Below are 16,170 nucleotides of genomic sequence, written 5' to 3'. Positions count from 1 at the left end.
TCAGGTGCCAATAAACTAAGCCTAAGTCACATGACTTCAAGAACGTTTGCACGAGTGGCCAAAACATACGTTGTGAGTATTTTAATCCAACTGTCTTTGATGAATGAGGACCTCAGAGGTCAATATGACTACCATACTTACTCCATGTGACAAATGTTGCTTCTGGACGACAATGTCCTCCAGGCCAATACTGGTAAAATCTTTTCTTTGTGTGATGCAAAGCTGCTGCATTTCTCTCTATGTATATAAAGGAGTAAAATGGTCGTGGGCTGCGATGGCAGTTCCAAGAAGAACAACACTTAACACTGATACACGTAAGCCACTAATTAAGTAATTGGGAATACATTTTAAAGGCCTGCAATGAATTGTGACTAATAGGAAGTGAAGGTGCTGCAGATAATGGATATTCATAATAATAGCGTTAGTCAACTAGAGGTTCTAGCGTTTAACCAGCCTGTATACGTTCCATTCAGCATAGGCATGAGTGAATGTCAGTGTTAAACTTTTCTACCACAGGAGTAATGTGGAATCAAGCTACGTGATTGGACTGTAACTCGTGTTTTGGGACACGAGACTCCTTTAACGTTGGTTTAAAACATGGCACTGCCTGACTTTATTTATGTAGGTTATTCACGTAGGCGTCAGGACCCAGGTCACGAGGTGACGAGGAGAGATTTACATAGAAGAGCAAAGAATAATAGCGAGAAAAGCAAAGAACAAGTTATAAACAGGAAATTTAGATCTTCCAAAAGATAAAGTCATCTTTGTAGCGTAGGGTTTGAGAAGAACAAATACAATCGTTAGGGCCAGATGATGAAAGTGCATTAAATTGTCCTGGGTGTGAGTATCCACGTGGAGCCACGCCCGACATTCTTTGTTTCCACCTGCACATCGGTGGAATCCTGGCTGAGTATTCAAGAAATGAGCAGGCATGATTTTACAGTGTAGGTTGCAGTTTGGCTGCACTACCTCCCAAAGTACTAATCATATAGATGGTCCCAAACCTTGTTTTGACACTGCTATAAATATTCTTTGTCTGCTTTGAACATGTATTGTTTTGTATCCCTTTGTCCAGCTGCTCCCAGTCACAAGTCAAAGGTGGGATAGCATCAAAATGTAGCAGGAACCAGAGTTTTGCTAAATAAGGTTGTAGGAGAGTCAAGTTGTGTCTCCGTGTGGCTTCCATGTTCTCTGCCACACGCACATTCTATGTTTGCCTCACACCTGGTTGCGTTTTTTGCATGATCCGTGCAGACCAGAATTGCTTACATAATTAGTTTTGGGAAAGGTTCTCTGTGACTAGAGTTTTAGAGCCGATGCTCCCTTTCCTTTGAGTTGAGGTGTGTATTAGAGCGATGGTCCTGTAGATATCTCTCAAATGCAAGAATAAGAAACCCACATCCTGGCCTGTCTTGACTCACTTTCTCTTTTTCTCAGCTCTCCCTCCCACATCTGATATTCGGTTCATGAGGAATATTTTCTTCCAGGAGATCTCTGTGAGTTTGCTGACTTCACTAGAATCAAAAACAGAACTGCCATTGGCAAAGCCGACAGATCTGGTTTTGGCTGCCAGTATTTTGGCTTTGAGAACGTTTCTTTGTTTTTGTTTTGTCACGGTATTCGCAGAACTTCATTATGATTAAATTTCTTTGTTCACAAGTTAACCAATCACAAGTTGGAGTACAGTTGGTACCCCCCATAAATGTTTACTGAATGTGTTCTTCCCCCAACCAAATCTCAGAATGTACATCAAGCTGTATTGGGTAAACTCATCACAAAATAAGCACTTTCACATTCCATTGCGGTCCAAAGGCCAAGTTGGAGAAGAAAGGAGAACTAAAGCCATCAGATCAGATTCAGTACAATCTAAAAACCATCCAAATTAGAAACGTTCCCTGAGCCTGAGGAATTACCCCCCGAAAAGTGGCTACTGGTTCATCCATACCACCCAGGGCACTGAGACCCAATCCACACAAAGCTGCTTAAACCATTAACGAGATCAGTGGACAGGCCTCCAAGATATGCTTTCTGACTTCGCCCATGGAAAGTCGAAATTCTTTCCACCCTGTTCCATTCGGGGTCCAGGCTCTTCGTCAGAATCTCATCTTTCACCTTCAGTAATTCTTATTTTCTGTACAGTGTCAGGGTATAGATCTTGGAAATAACAGCTGCTGTTGGCAAATTTCAAAGTCTTTTTGCGAATCACTGTGTAAATGATCCTCTTCCTCTATTGCACAGAGACAAGAGTCAACATCACTGTCCATCCGGGTGTATTATCTGCTAATTATTTGTCTCTGCCTCTCTTTAGGGTGAGATGGTATGCAAGTTTCACAATTCAATTCTCTTGATCTACCTGTAATTCCAACAGTTCCCTCAGTCTTTTCTCCATCTCTTCCGGTAGAGAGGGAGTGACAAGGGCACCCTCAGGTGCTCCAAAGGTTTGCGCATCTCTGAATGTTGTCCTTAAGTCCCAATAGAGCATCCAACTTTAAGATGCTGCTGATTGCACAGTCCTTCAAAGCTGCTAAATCAATAAACATGGAGTCAGTCTCTGTCAGCTGAGACACTGTATTCACCCTGTTCGTTGTTGCTTCTGGGCCTTGTTCCACATTCTTGACCCTCTCAGAAAGCCCATCTAACATTGGTTAAAGTGATTCTGCTGCTGCCTCGAACTTTGCTGTTTCCTTTCTAGATTTGTGTGAAGTGCACACATTGACTTGAGTAGGGTGCTTCACCTGGTGAAGACAGGGGAGACATTTTAAGGCGTAGGTAAAGTGGGCCCTGGCCCAGGGCCCCAGACTTTCACAGGGCCCCTGATAAAGCCAACTCTTTTCTGCTGAGTCTCTTGCACTGATGACATTAAATATTTCTAAAACAGATTATTTTAAATATAATTTTCCTTTAATATATTTTTAACCCCTTCGCTGCCAGGCCTTTTCCCCCTCCTGTGCCAGGCCTTTTTTTGCCTATTTGGAATAGTTCTCGCTTAGGCCCTCATAACTTTTTGTCCACATAAGCTACCCACGCCAAATTTGCGTCCTTTTTTTCCAACATCCTAGGGATTCTAGAGGTACCCAGACTTTGTGGGTTCCCCTGAAGGAGGCCAAGAAATTAGCCAAAATACAGTGAAAATTTCGTTTTTTTCAAAAAAATGGGAAAAAGGGGCTGCAGAAGAAGGCTTGTGTTTTTTGCCCTGAAAATGGCATGAACAAAGGGTTTGCGGTGCTAAAATCACCAGCTTCCCAGCTTTCAGGAACAGGCAGACTTGAATCAGAAAACCCAATTTTTCAACACAATTTTGGCATTTTACTGGGTCATACCCCATTTTTACGATTCTTTGTGCTTTCAGCCGCCTTCCAGTCAGTGACAGAAATGGGCATGAAACCAATGCTGGATCCCAGACACCTAAACATTTCTGAAAAGTAGACAACATTCGGAATTCAGCAGGGGGTAATTTGTGTAGATCCTACAAGGGTTTCCTACAGAAAATAACAACTGAAAAAAACCATATTGAAATTGAGGTGAAAAAAATAGCAATTTTTCTCTACGTTTTACTCTGTAACTTTTTCCTGCAATGTCAGATTTTTTAATGCAATATACTGTTACGTCTGCTGGACTCTTCTGCTTGCGGGGATATATAGGGCTTGTAGGTTCATCAAGAACCCTAGTTACCCAGAGCCAATAAATGAGCTGTACCCTGCAGTGGGTTTTCATTCTATACCGGGTATACCGCAATTCATTTGCTGAAATATAAAGAGTGAAAAATAGCTATCAAGAAAACCTTTGTATTTCCAAAATGGGCACAAGATAAGGTGTTGAGGAGCAGTGGTTATTTGCACATCTCTGAATTCTGGGGTACCCATACTAGCATGTGAATTACAGGGCATTTCTCAAATAGACGTCTTTTTTACACACTCTCTTATATTTGGAAGGAAAAAATGTAGAGAACGACAAGGGGCAATAACACTTATTTTGCTATGCTATGTGCCCCCAAGTCTCCCGATAAAAATGATATCTCACTTGTGTGGGTAGGCCTAGCGCCCATGACAGGAAATGCCCCAAAACACAACGTGGACACATCCCATTTTTTGACAGAAAACAGAGGTGTTTTTTGCAAAGTTCGTACCTGTAGAATTTGGCCTCTAGCTCAGCCGGCACCTAGGGAAACCTAGCAAACCTGTGCATTTTTGAAAACTAGAGACATAGGGGAATCCAAGATGGGGTGACTTGTGGGGCTCTGACCAGGTTCTGTTACCCAGAATCCTTTGCAAACCTCACAATTCGGCTAAAAAAACATGTTTTCCTCACATTTCGGTGACAGAAAGTTCTGGAATCTGAGAGGAGCCACACATTTCCTTCCACCCAGCATTCCCCCAAGTCTCCCAATAAAAATGATACCTCACTTGTGTGGGTAGGCCTAGCGCCCGCGGCAGGAAATGCCCCAAAACACAACGTGGACACATCCCATTTTTTGACAGAAAACAGAGGTGTTTTTTGCAAAATGCCTACCTGTAGATTTTGGCCTCTGGCTCAGCCGGCACCTAGGGAAACCTACCAAACCTATGCATTTTTTAAAACTAGAGACTTAGGGGAATCAAAGATGGGGTGACTTGTGGGGCTCTGACCAGGTTCTGTTACCCAGAATCCTTTGCAAACCTCAAAATCTGGCTAAAAAACACATTTTCCTCACATTTCGGTGACAGAAAGTTCTGGAATCTGAGAGGAACCACAAATTTCCTTCCACCCAGCGTTCCCCCAAGTCTCCCGATAAAAATGATACCTCACTTGTGTGAGTGGGCCAGATGCCTGCAACAGAAAAAGGCCACAAACTTGTAGAGATTATGGGGATAGCACAGCGAGTTGATAAGCACATATTCTTCTTTTATATATCTTTAGGCTGACTCTGCTTTGGGGACCCACACAAGTGAGGTGTCATTTTACTTGGGAGACTAGGGGAACACTGGGGAGTAGGAATTTTGTGCTGGAACGGTGATCGTACAAACGAAAGTCAGGAAAATATGCTTTTTTAAGCACATTTTGAGGTTTGCAGAGGAGTCTGGGTAAGAAAATGTTGGGGGATCCACACAAGCCACACCTCCCTGGACTCCTTGGAGTGTCTAGTTTTAAGAAATGTCTGGGTTTGGTAGGTTTCCCTAGATGAAGGCCGCACCCAGGACCAAAAACATAGGTGCCACCTCCCCCCAAACACAGGTAGTTTTGTAATATATTATTTTGATGTGTCCACATACCTCTGTGATGTGCCAAACACTAAAATTGTGAAAAGAAACAAACTTAGGTTATGTGAAAAAGACCCCTCACCCACCAACCAAGTTGGTGGCATGCTTCATCATCGGGGTCCCACCTGAGACACCTAGCATGTCACAAGTGTGCTGCGACGCCTGATTATAGCGGAGCAGGTTTTGTCATTTGTACCACACATACTGGTTGGATTTGGCATGAGGGTGAGTGATGGTTCAGTAGATAACATTTTATTAACAAGAGATTTCACAAAAGTGAAATACACTGGTAATAACTCAAAGGCCAAAATTCTGAACCAATGACTCTCAGCTCGTGAGCTGTAAAGTCACAGCAAGGCACGAATCGCTTTACAGTCCTTTCACACACCTTTCATACATGACATGCACAAGACCATTCACGCCGCCAGCCACGGGCCCAGCACATTACAACACTTGCATCAACAGACAGCGCCAGTCAAGGGCCCATCACTTTCATACGCCCACATGCCTGATACAGCAATCACACCAGCTGATGAGTGTGTGGACTGGCATTTGGCTGGCACCGCTAACCAAGCGCCACCCCACCCATACCACCAGCCAAGCGCCACCCCATGCACACCGCCAGCCAAGCGCCACCCCAAGCACACCGCCAGCCAATCGCCATCCCACTCATACCGCCAGCCAAGCTCCACCCCATGCACACTGCCAGTCAAGCGCCACCCCAAGCTCACCGCCAGCCAAGCGCCACACCACCCATACCGCCAGCCAAGCACCACGCCACACACACTGCCAGCCAAGCGCCACCCCATGCACACCGCGAGCCAAGCGCCACCCCACGCACACCGCCAGCCAAGCGCCACACCACCTATACCACCAGCCAAGCGCCACCCCACGCACACCGCCAGCCAAGCACCACCCCACGCACACCGCCATCACTTTTTTTTTGTTTATAAACAACAAAGAAACCACTAACTAATTATAAAATAAGTACAAAACTACAAACACAAAAGCTCTAACTAAATACATGACAGTAATGCCAACCGTGAAACTGAACATATGAAAATATAAATCAGGCTGTTTACGCTCACGGTATTTCCCACAAAATGTTCCTAGTGTGGTAACTTCTAAAACAGCCGGGCACACACAGCCCAGGCTTTGAAGGGCATTCGGGGCAGTACATCCTGCTCTCCCTCTGGATTGATCTCTGGGCACATACTCTACATTTCTTTGTGGGCAAGTCTTTTTCGGGAGTGGGAGGAATGTGATCTGGAAAGTGGTGATCTTTCAATCTAGCCACTTCCTCCACCACTTCTACTCTAGGAACTCTTGCCCGTTCCACCACAATAAGGCTCTCTATCACTGACTCCTGAAATTTAACAAATGTCATCCTTGACTCAGGTGACCAATCCTTGAACACAATAAAAGCATTAAAAGTTGCCAAATGAAATAAATGTAGGGCCAACTTTTTATGCCACATGTAAGACTTACGAAGAGCAGTGTAAGGTTCCAACCTCTGATCTACTCTATCAACACCACCCATGTGCCTATTTTAGTCCAAAATGCACGCAGGTTTGCGCACTTCCGCAACCTGACCCCAAACAGTCACAGGGGAAGTACTCTCATCATGGGTGGTAGATAGCATGTACACATCATCCTGTCTGAAAATCTCAGAGCTAGCAGCTCATTATTCCGCAAGGCACTGCACTGTCCCCTCTCAAGTTTTTTACAGACAAGCTCCCTTCGATAACCTTTCCGGTTAGAACGGATTGTGCCACAAGCAACAGTGTCCACTCTAAACAACTCCTTGAACAACTGCACTCCAGTGTAGAAATGGTATACATACAAATGGTGACATTTGTTAAACAGTCGTCTTCCAAGTACCCACACAATTTTTTCGCTAACTCCAAAAGTGGCCGGACAACCAGGAGGGTCAATACTGGAATCCCTACCAGTGTAGACCCAGAAATTATACACATATCCTGTACTGCTTTCTGACAGCATATATAATTTAATCCCAAACCGTGCCCTCTTACCAGGAATGTACTGCTTAAAAACTAAATGCCCCTTGAAAAGGACAAAAGACTCGTCCACACTTATCTCTTTGCCTGGAACATAGACCTCTGAAAACCGAACTACAAAATGATCAAGGACAGGCCTAATCTTAAAAAGACGGTCACAATCAGGGTGATCTTGTGGCAAGGCTAGAGCATTGTCTACAAAATGCAGCATACGAAGAAGAAGCAAATAGCGATTACGTGTCATAGTTACAGGAAATATAGCCGATGCCATCAAGGGACTAGTAGACCAATAAGAAGCCAGTGACGGCTTCCTGATCAACCCCATCTAAAAAGTCAAACCTAAAAACTTTTTCATCTCTTCCAGATATGTGGGAACCCACTGAGTAGCTCTAGACTGAGGCCTAAGTCTGGCAGCGTTGTCCCTCAAATATTGCTCTGCATACAAATAAGTCTTCTCCACAATCTCTTCCAAAAATACATCGTCCATAAACAAGTGAAAGTAATGGACAGGCAAAAAGTTTTCCGGATTGACTATACACCCTGGGAGACCAGTAAGTGCAGGTAACTGTGGCTGCTCCATGTTTGGGGCAATCCAGGTGTCAGGTCTTCTAATGGGAAACCCTTCAGCCCTAGGCTGCTGCACTCTTGGCACATCAATGTCCTCCTCTAAAACAGGCCCTTCATCTGCACTGAGAGTAGCTTCCTGATCGGAAGAATACTCTCGGACAGAAAACTCACTGCCAGAATCTCTCACTTCCTCCTCTGCCTCAGATGCAGAGTCAGTCTCGTAATCATGGTCTGAAGACGACTCAAAGAGCATGCCAACAACCTGCTGAGCGGTCACTCTGCGGCTAGCCATGATCCTCACTAACAACAAATGGATTGCCAACAACAACTAGCACTAAAATAAGTAATAAACAAAGTGTAGCTTTATCACAAAGGGTTATGTACTAAAAAACTATACCACTCACTTGCCTGACAAAGCTACTCACCAGCAACTACTCTGCACAGACACAGCAATCACCAATGATATCCCACTAAAAGGAAAAAAGAAAAAAGCAAATTAGACATATGACAACACAAATATCATTGTGCTCAAATCTAAGGACAATTTCACACATAATACTGCATTTAGTACACCACCTACAAACATATCATTCATGCATGTCAACAATACTCCTTTGGAGTAAATTGCTTTCACTTACCTAAAACATGCAACTATGCAAACCGCAGGACAACTACTGCCAAAACCGCAAGGATCCACAGCAAAGGAAGCAAAAGCTTTGAACTAGAACAAAAAGAATAAATAAACTGTTATAATCACAAATACAAATACTTCGCCAGTTGACAAACACCCCGCCACCAAGAACTTAGAAACTGTCCCTGGTGCCTAAGTGGCTTCTGTCCCTCTAGGAGGCAGATGGGCCTAAAAACAAATAGGCTGATCTGCCCCCAAATGGGGCAGAAATGGCCAACAGCTCTGTACCCTATTTGGGGGGGCGGCCCTTGACAAAGGGGGCGAATGGGGGTGCCCCCAGCACAAAAAAAACAAAGGGAACCAACAAAATAAATCTCTGACATCTTGGTGCCTTCTGCCCCCCTTGGGTGCAGATGGCCCTAACAAAAATAGGCTGATCTGCCTCCAAGGTGGGCAGAAATGGCCATCACTAATGTGCCCCCTTTGGGGTGGCGACCCTTACCAAAGGTGCCACCCCCCCAACACACAAAACACACACACGATCCCTGGTGTCTAAGTAGATTCTGCCCCCCCAGGGGGCAAATGGGCATAAAAGAAATTGGCCGATCTGCCCCCAAGCGGGGCAGAAATGACCAACAGCTCTGTGCCCCCTTTAGGGGGCCACCCTTGCCAAAGGGGGAACCCCCAGCACAAAAGAAAAAAAAAAGGGGGAAAAAAAATCCCTGGCGTATTGGTGGTTTCTGCCCTCCTTGGGGGCAGATGGGCCTACAAAAATAGGCCCATCTTCCCCCAAGGGGGGCAGAGATAGCCAATACGAAATTTCCCCACTTTGGGGGGGTGACCCTTGCCCAATGGTTCCCCCCAAACACACAAACACACACACCACACAATCCCTGGCGCCTAGTGGGTTTCGACCTTCCCCGGGCCAGATCGTCCAAAAACATGGCCGATCGTCCAAAAACATGGCCGATCTAGCCCCAGGGGGGGGCGAAGCATATACAAAATTATTGCCCCCAGGGCAGCGACCCTTGCCTAAGGGGTCGCTGCCCAAAAACATAAAGAAAATAAAATCCCTGGTGTCTAGTGGTTTTCGCTCCCCCCCTGGGGGCAGATCAGCCCAAAAATCGGCCTATCTGCCCCCGAGGGGTGTGGGGGGCGATATAGGATAAAAAAATAGCTCCCCATGGGAGCGACCCTTGCCCAAGGGGTCGCTCCCAAAATACATATGTAAAATGAAATCCCTGGTGTCTAGTGGTTTTCGCACCCCGATCTGCCCCCAGGGGGGGGGTGAAATAGGATAAAAAAAATAGCCCCCCATGGGAGCGACCCTTGCCCAAGGGGTCGCTCCCAAAATAGTTGTGAAAAACGAAATCCCTGGTGTCTTGTGGTTTTTGCCCCCCAGGGGGCAGATCGGCCCAAGGGGTTGCTCCCAAAATCCAATAAATAAACAAATCCCTGGTGGCTATTGGGGATTCCTGCTCCACGATCTCGTGGAGCAGGAATCCACTGAAAACAGGCACAGGGGGAAAGGAAAAACCCTTTCCTTTCCCCCTGTGTCTGTTTCCCCCCTCCCCAATCCACAAAGAGAGAAGGACTTACCTGAAAGTCCTTTCTCCCCAACGCGCTGGAAGCAAATGGCTTCCAGCGTGTCCCTCAGCAATATTTGATGACGTCGGCGCGCTGTGAGCGCGCTGACGTCATTGGATTGCCGAGGGGGGGTCGGGGGTGGAAGGGGAAGGGATTCCCCTTCCATCCACGACCGGGGCGTGTGGGTGTGTCCTGGGTGCAGGACGAGGTGATCTCGTCCAAGGCACCCGGGAACCGGTGCCTTGGACGAGATCACCTCGTCCAAGGCACCCAACCGGTTAATGTGGGTGATGTATGGGAGTCTACTACAGACATTTTGCAGACAAATGTTTGTTTTTTGACACCATGCAACATCCATGAAAAAAATATTTTAGCTCAAAACATGACCTCGGATGAAAAATGAGAGGGGGGTTACAAAGATTATTTATAATATTAGTGAGCTCCTGTTCTATTATAATATCACAAACACATGCCACTATCCCTGAATATTTGGACTAGTGTGCCTATGCGCTGTCAGTTACCTGGCCAAAGAAGGCATGAAAGCGCTTAAATTGTATCATAAATTCAAAGTCATTCCGAACAGGGGCCCAAAAAACATGCTTGGCCCCAGACCCCAAAATTCCTTAAGTTGTCCCTGAGGGCAAAGAATCATTGAAAAAGAAAGCTACAAAGTACATGGACAGTAAATACACATTGTTTAACATCTGTAAAAACCAAACTCTACTTGGAGGTACAAATTCTGAAAAAATAACAGGAATGCATTTGAAGGAGTCTGTTAGGCTGATTGGAGTTACAAATGTAATTCAATACATTGGCTGTCAGCTAATGCAGATCTAGCAAGGTGCATTTTATGCCATTTTTTAGGTCGAGCGTAAGCATACGTCCTCTTGTATAATTTTAAGTATACTTGTACTGTGGGCTTAATGCCATTTCATTTGTTCAAGTCTGTGTCATTTAAAATGCTGGCTTGCTAGTGGTCAGTCATGCCTATTTGTCCCTCCTTTTTCTCGTTGGTAGCAGGGACCAACAACTGTATAATTACACTTTGTTGTGTTCATCTGTTCTTGGGGGGGCTTTTTTTCCTCTTTGATTCCTGCTCCTGTTTGGTGACGCTTCCCTTTTTATTTGCAGAGCATTCGTGCGCTCAGCTTAGCTGTAAGCCCAGCTGTTATCTTGGTCACATTGCTCTTCCTTGCTCTGCGCCCTTTTTCGCTGCTCTCTCTCAGCTGCCTGGCTCCCACCCTTCCTTAGTTTGGATTCTGTTTACCGAGTGTACCTACCCGGCGTGTTTATTTAATTACTTGTTTGTTGAGTAGTCCAACCCCCAACTGGAGGTATTGGAGGCTTTACATAACTACCAGCAACATTACACAAGGACATATTCATTTTCTGTAGGCATGTCAGGATTAAGTGATGTTAAGCTGAGGCCGTGACTCGAACCCAGGTACTCAGTTCTAAAGTCGTCTGCTCTAGTTGTTGTACCACACCTTCCTCCTGTGCTACCCCTTTTCTGTGGAGCATATGAGGCCTTCCAGTTCCTTTCATTTTTACAGCGCGGCACGCCGCCCTTTATGTTTACCTTCTCCATTTTTTATTTGATTACTTGTTCAAGCCGGTTATTGTTTAACGGTAGGGAACTAGGAATTTGCACAAGTGAGTGTCCTATGTTACATGTACAGCAGATGCTTGCACAAAACTGCACAAACACTCGCAGGTCTCACTTTTAAAGTAGAAGCATCAAGCAAAAGACAAGCAATTTGGTGTATTAATAAATATAGCGACTGATATAAATTTGTGTGATTCTGAACATGTGATCTTAAAGACACCACAGTTTATGGAAAATATTTCTGTTTGAAATTAAACCACATTTGTTGTGAATAAAAAGCAGGCCTTTGTATGTCTTTGTAGATCAAATGAGAGATGGCATGTGAGTTTGTTTGCTGGCTGAATTAGGAATCTCCTAAATACAATCTTTATCTCACTGTAAACCGGACATCTTTGGCGCCTGCATTTCTGCTGTAAAACAGACTGAGACAAATGAGTGTTAAGTAAACTTAGTGACAGGCATGCTAACGTCTGTATTCCAGGCAGCTACAAGCTGCTGCCTGCAACATTGCTTCAGTTTATGACACCTCGGGCGAAGGGCTTCCAAAAGAACATGCGCCCAAATGTCAAGATGTTCTTTCTTCTGGCAAACCAAGGCCGACTCTGAAACCATTTTTTTAATCTTTTGATGCTTTTTCCATCCTTATTTAAACATTTTACTGGAACCTGGCTGCTGCTTTAGAGTTTGATATTAAATACACAAAAGTATAATTACCTTTATGTTTAGAAATGAATGCTGGACAGATTTTCCTTTCATTGGAACTTTTATGAAGCAGCATGGCAGATTTAAATTTGGATGCTAACTTTCAACATTTTCATTTTTTGCTGCAGATAGAGGAAGAAGGTAAATGGAAGTGCTTTACTTATATGCAGGGCCACTGGAATTACGTGGCAGAAAAAAAGGCCAAATTATGAGGTAGGGTTGAGCAATTTATGTGGCAAGAAAAGTCCAGTTATGAATTTACAATGCCAATAGCTCTAACTCAAGCAAATGCAAGACCTATTGCATTGCAAATACTTGTTCATATTTGCTTTCTTTATGGAAGCCCACAATCAAAACTTTCAGACACTGACAGGTATGAGTAGTTGACAAAGTTTTGATGTCAGCCTTTGTGGGGTGGTTTAGGCCCTGTTGCTGTCTGTCAGTGTCTAGATACATGTTATTGGAATTAGTGAGCTAAATAAATGCACTAAAGTGTCAGTGAAAGGAGCAGGGGTCAGAATGCCATGCTCCCGTAATGGGATGGTCTGCATAAAGTATTGTATAGTGGTAGCTGAGGTACATACTTACTGCCCAATCACAAATGCCCTACTCTCTGGCGCTATCATATGTTTACTTCTATATAATACTTGAATCAGTTCACTCATGTCTGTGTACTTGTCCATGATGACGGTGCCTCTGATCAAGTGGTGGGGAATCACATTAGCTGTTATTTTTTTTCAGCAAAGTTTGCAACCCTAAGCCCAGGAGAGAGGACTTTGGGACCGCTGCTGCCACCGCTCTTCGATTAGTTGGTCTTTAGTGTATCTCTGCATTGGTGGCTCCGAGGATCTGGTGACCAAGATATACCTACATGATGTGTGTACTGGACCGTGCCCACTTTATCTTTCCTTATTCTGAGGTTGCTTAAAAGGTTTCCCTTGATTGATAATAAACACCTCTTACTGTGTCATACACGGGCAAGACCTCTCTCCTGAGACGTCTCTCCAAGTAGGATGACTTTCTCTTTTCAAACAACTCTTGTGCTTGTGAGACTACTACGGCTGTCCCTCCCAGCGTGTTTGCTTCTGTTACTATCATTCATGATAAGGGGGAAAAATCCTTCTTACCTTATGTCAGCTGTTAAATGTTTATTATAATTTGTGTTTGCTGGTTTAAAAATAAAATAAAAGTCCACTTACATATGTATGTTTGCTCACTGGTGCTTTGTATTATAAAACACAAAAAATATAAGCCTATTTTAACTCGCACTTGTGTCTGCCAACTATTTTCTATTGTGTAATTGCTTTACAGTGTTAAATTTGGAATACAGTAAGTGTTGAGGCTCAAAGTTTTGCTGAGAAGCCCGGGTGTGAAGCTATCAGAGGTTGGGGTACCAAATACAAAGGCTGTGTAGTTCTGCTTCCACCTGATTTCACCTTATGTCTCTTTAATTCACCAGCGCACACGTTCTGCCTCTTTATCTCACTCTTGCAGATTCTTTTTCATCCCTGCTTTCACTCTTAATCACATTTTTCCATCTTTCTCATCCTCCTTCTTTCCTCTCTGGTGTTTTTTTTTTTAGATGTGTCTATAAAATGTAACTTTTGTCCAGGATTTTTAGTCCTTCGTTTTCGTTTACGTTTATCCTGAATATTTATTGTTGCTGCCTAGAATGTGCCTTGTGTCGGGTGGTCACCTTAGGAGCTGTATGCTGGCCAATGGAAGTGGCTGCCCTGACAAGTTTACCATGCCCATGCGTGATGTACTGCTCCAGTACAGAGTTTTTCTTGAATTCTGGAACTAGTAGTCTTGTTTCTTCCATTATAAAACAGGGCTACAAATCCCGTAATTCTCATCAGGGATGTCATCAACCACCCCTCCCCCTGCTTTGGTAGCTACAGCTGGGTTGCGGTTTTTGATGGGCCTCTTCTGTCTGCAACTCAGCAAACAAAGGCACATAATTAAGGATAAAGGGTAGCAAGGTAAGTGAGTGAAGTGGAAGGAAGGAAGGAAGGAAGGATGGATGCATGAATGAATGAGTGAAAGGGTTGAGCTACAGATGGATGAGTGAAAGGGAGGAAAGATGGATGAATGTGTGAAAGGGTAGATGGATGGATGATGAGAAAAACAGTGGGTGATGACTGAGTGAAAGAATGGATGAAGAGTGAAAGGGTAAATGGATAGTGGATGAGTGGATGAGTGAAAGGGTGGTTGAATGCATGGATGGGTGTCTAGATGAGTGAAAGGATAGATTTAAAGCATGTGAAAGAATGGATGTATGAATTAAAGGGAGGAGGATGTATGGATGAAAGAATGGAGGAGTGAAAGGGTGAATGGTTGGATGGATAGGTGAATAAAAGGTTGGATGGATGAGTAAAAATGTATATAGATGGGTGGATGAATGGATGATGGGTGGATATGTGTGTAAAAAGGTGAATGGTAGATGTATGGATGAATGAGTTAAGGGGTGTACATGTGAAGGGGAGGAAGAAAGGAGGGATGAGTGTCAGGGTAAATCAATGAGCGAAAGGTTATATGGATGGATGGATGGATGGGCTGTGTGACAGGGTAGACAGATGGATGCAAGTATGGGTGAGTCAAAGAATAAATTGATGAGTGAAAGGGAGGGTAGATGGATGGCTGGATGAAAGGGTGGATGGATTGTTGAGTAAATGGATGAATGGATGGATGAATGAGTGAAAGGGTGGATGGATGGGAGAAAGGATGGTTGATGAGAGAAAGGATGGATGATGACATGATGAATTAATGAGTGAAATAATGGATGGATGGGCTTCGTGAAAGGGTAGACAGATGGGTGAGTGAAAGGATGAATGCAAGTATGGTTGAGTGAAAGAATAAATGGATGAGTGAAAGGGAGGGTTAATGGATGGTTGGAAACAACAGTGGATGGATGGATGAGTAAAAGGGTGAATGGATGGACGAATGAGTGAACAAGTGGGTGGATGGATGAGTGAAAAGATGGGTGCGTGAAAGAGTAAATGGATGGATGGCTAAGTGGATAGATGGGTCGAAGGGTGGATGGATGAGTGAAAGAATGGATGGCTGAATAAAAGGGTGGAAAGGGTGGATGGATGAATGAAAGGGAGAATGGCTGGATGTACGGAGTGAAAAGATGGGTGAGTGAAAAGGTGGATGGATGGATAAGTGAAAAGATGGCTGACTGAGAAAAAGGATGGATATTTTTGATGGACAGGCTTGAAGATAGATGGATAGGTCTGGATGTGGATGGGCTAACACATGGGTACTTGTAAACATTTTCCCAAAGGCCCCAAAGTTTGGTCTGGGATGTGACTGAGGGCTGCCTTGATGCCAGCAGGGTGGTGGCCCGGTGGATGGGGGGGCAGAGAGCTGAGTAGAGGGAAAGCAAAGCATATACATCTAGAGGCTTAATTGCACAAAGTAAAACCAGAAAACCTGGGAGTAATCCCAAGTTACCCACTTTACCAAATTGTGTGATCCTAGGCAATTGATTTTTTTCACATTCCCTCCTTTTTCTTCATTATCATATAGAAGGGGACCTTGAAATACATTACTTCAGAATGTGTGCAGTTCAAAAGCTTCTCCTGTGTTTAGTTTAATAAACGATAATGTTGTTCATGCATAATAGGAACCTAGGCCACCCTAAGTGTGCACATAACAACTGACCTGCCTCTTAAATCACGATTGGCATTGTTGTCAGTGTGGGAGGAGAATGAATGTTGCTAAATTCATATTTGAAAACAATCACTTAAAAAAAAAACTTTTAAATGCACTGATATAATCTAATATACTAAAGGTGAAATGGTTCTGCATGTTAGTTAA

The sequence above is a fragment of the Pleurodeles waltl genome, chromosome 1_2, assembly GCF_031143425.1.
Source record: "Pleurodeles waltl isolate 20211129_DDA chromosome 1_2, aPleWal1.hap1.20221129, whole genome shotgun sequence".
Lineage (NCBI taxonomy): Eukaryota > Metazoa > Chordata > Amphibia > Caudata > Salamandridae > Pleurodeles > Pleurodeles waltl.
The sequence above is the reverse complement of the archived record's forward strand: the minus strand, read 5'-3'. Positions refer to the sequence as shown.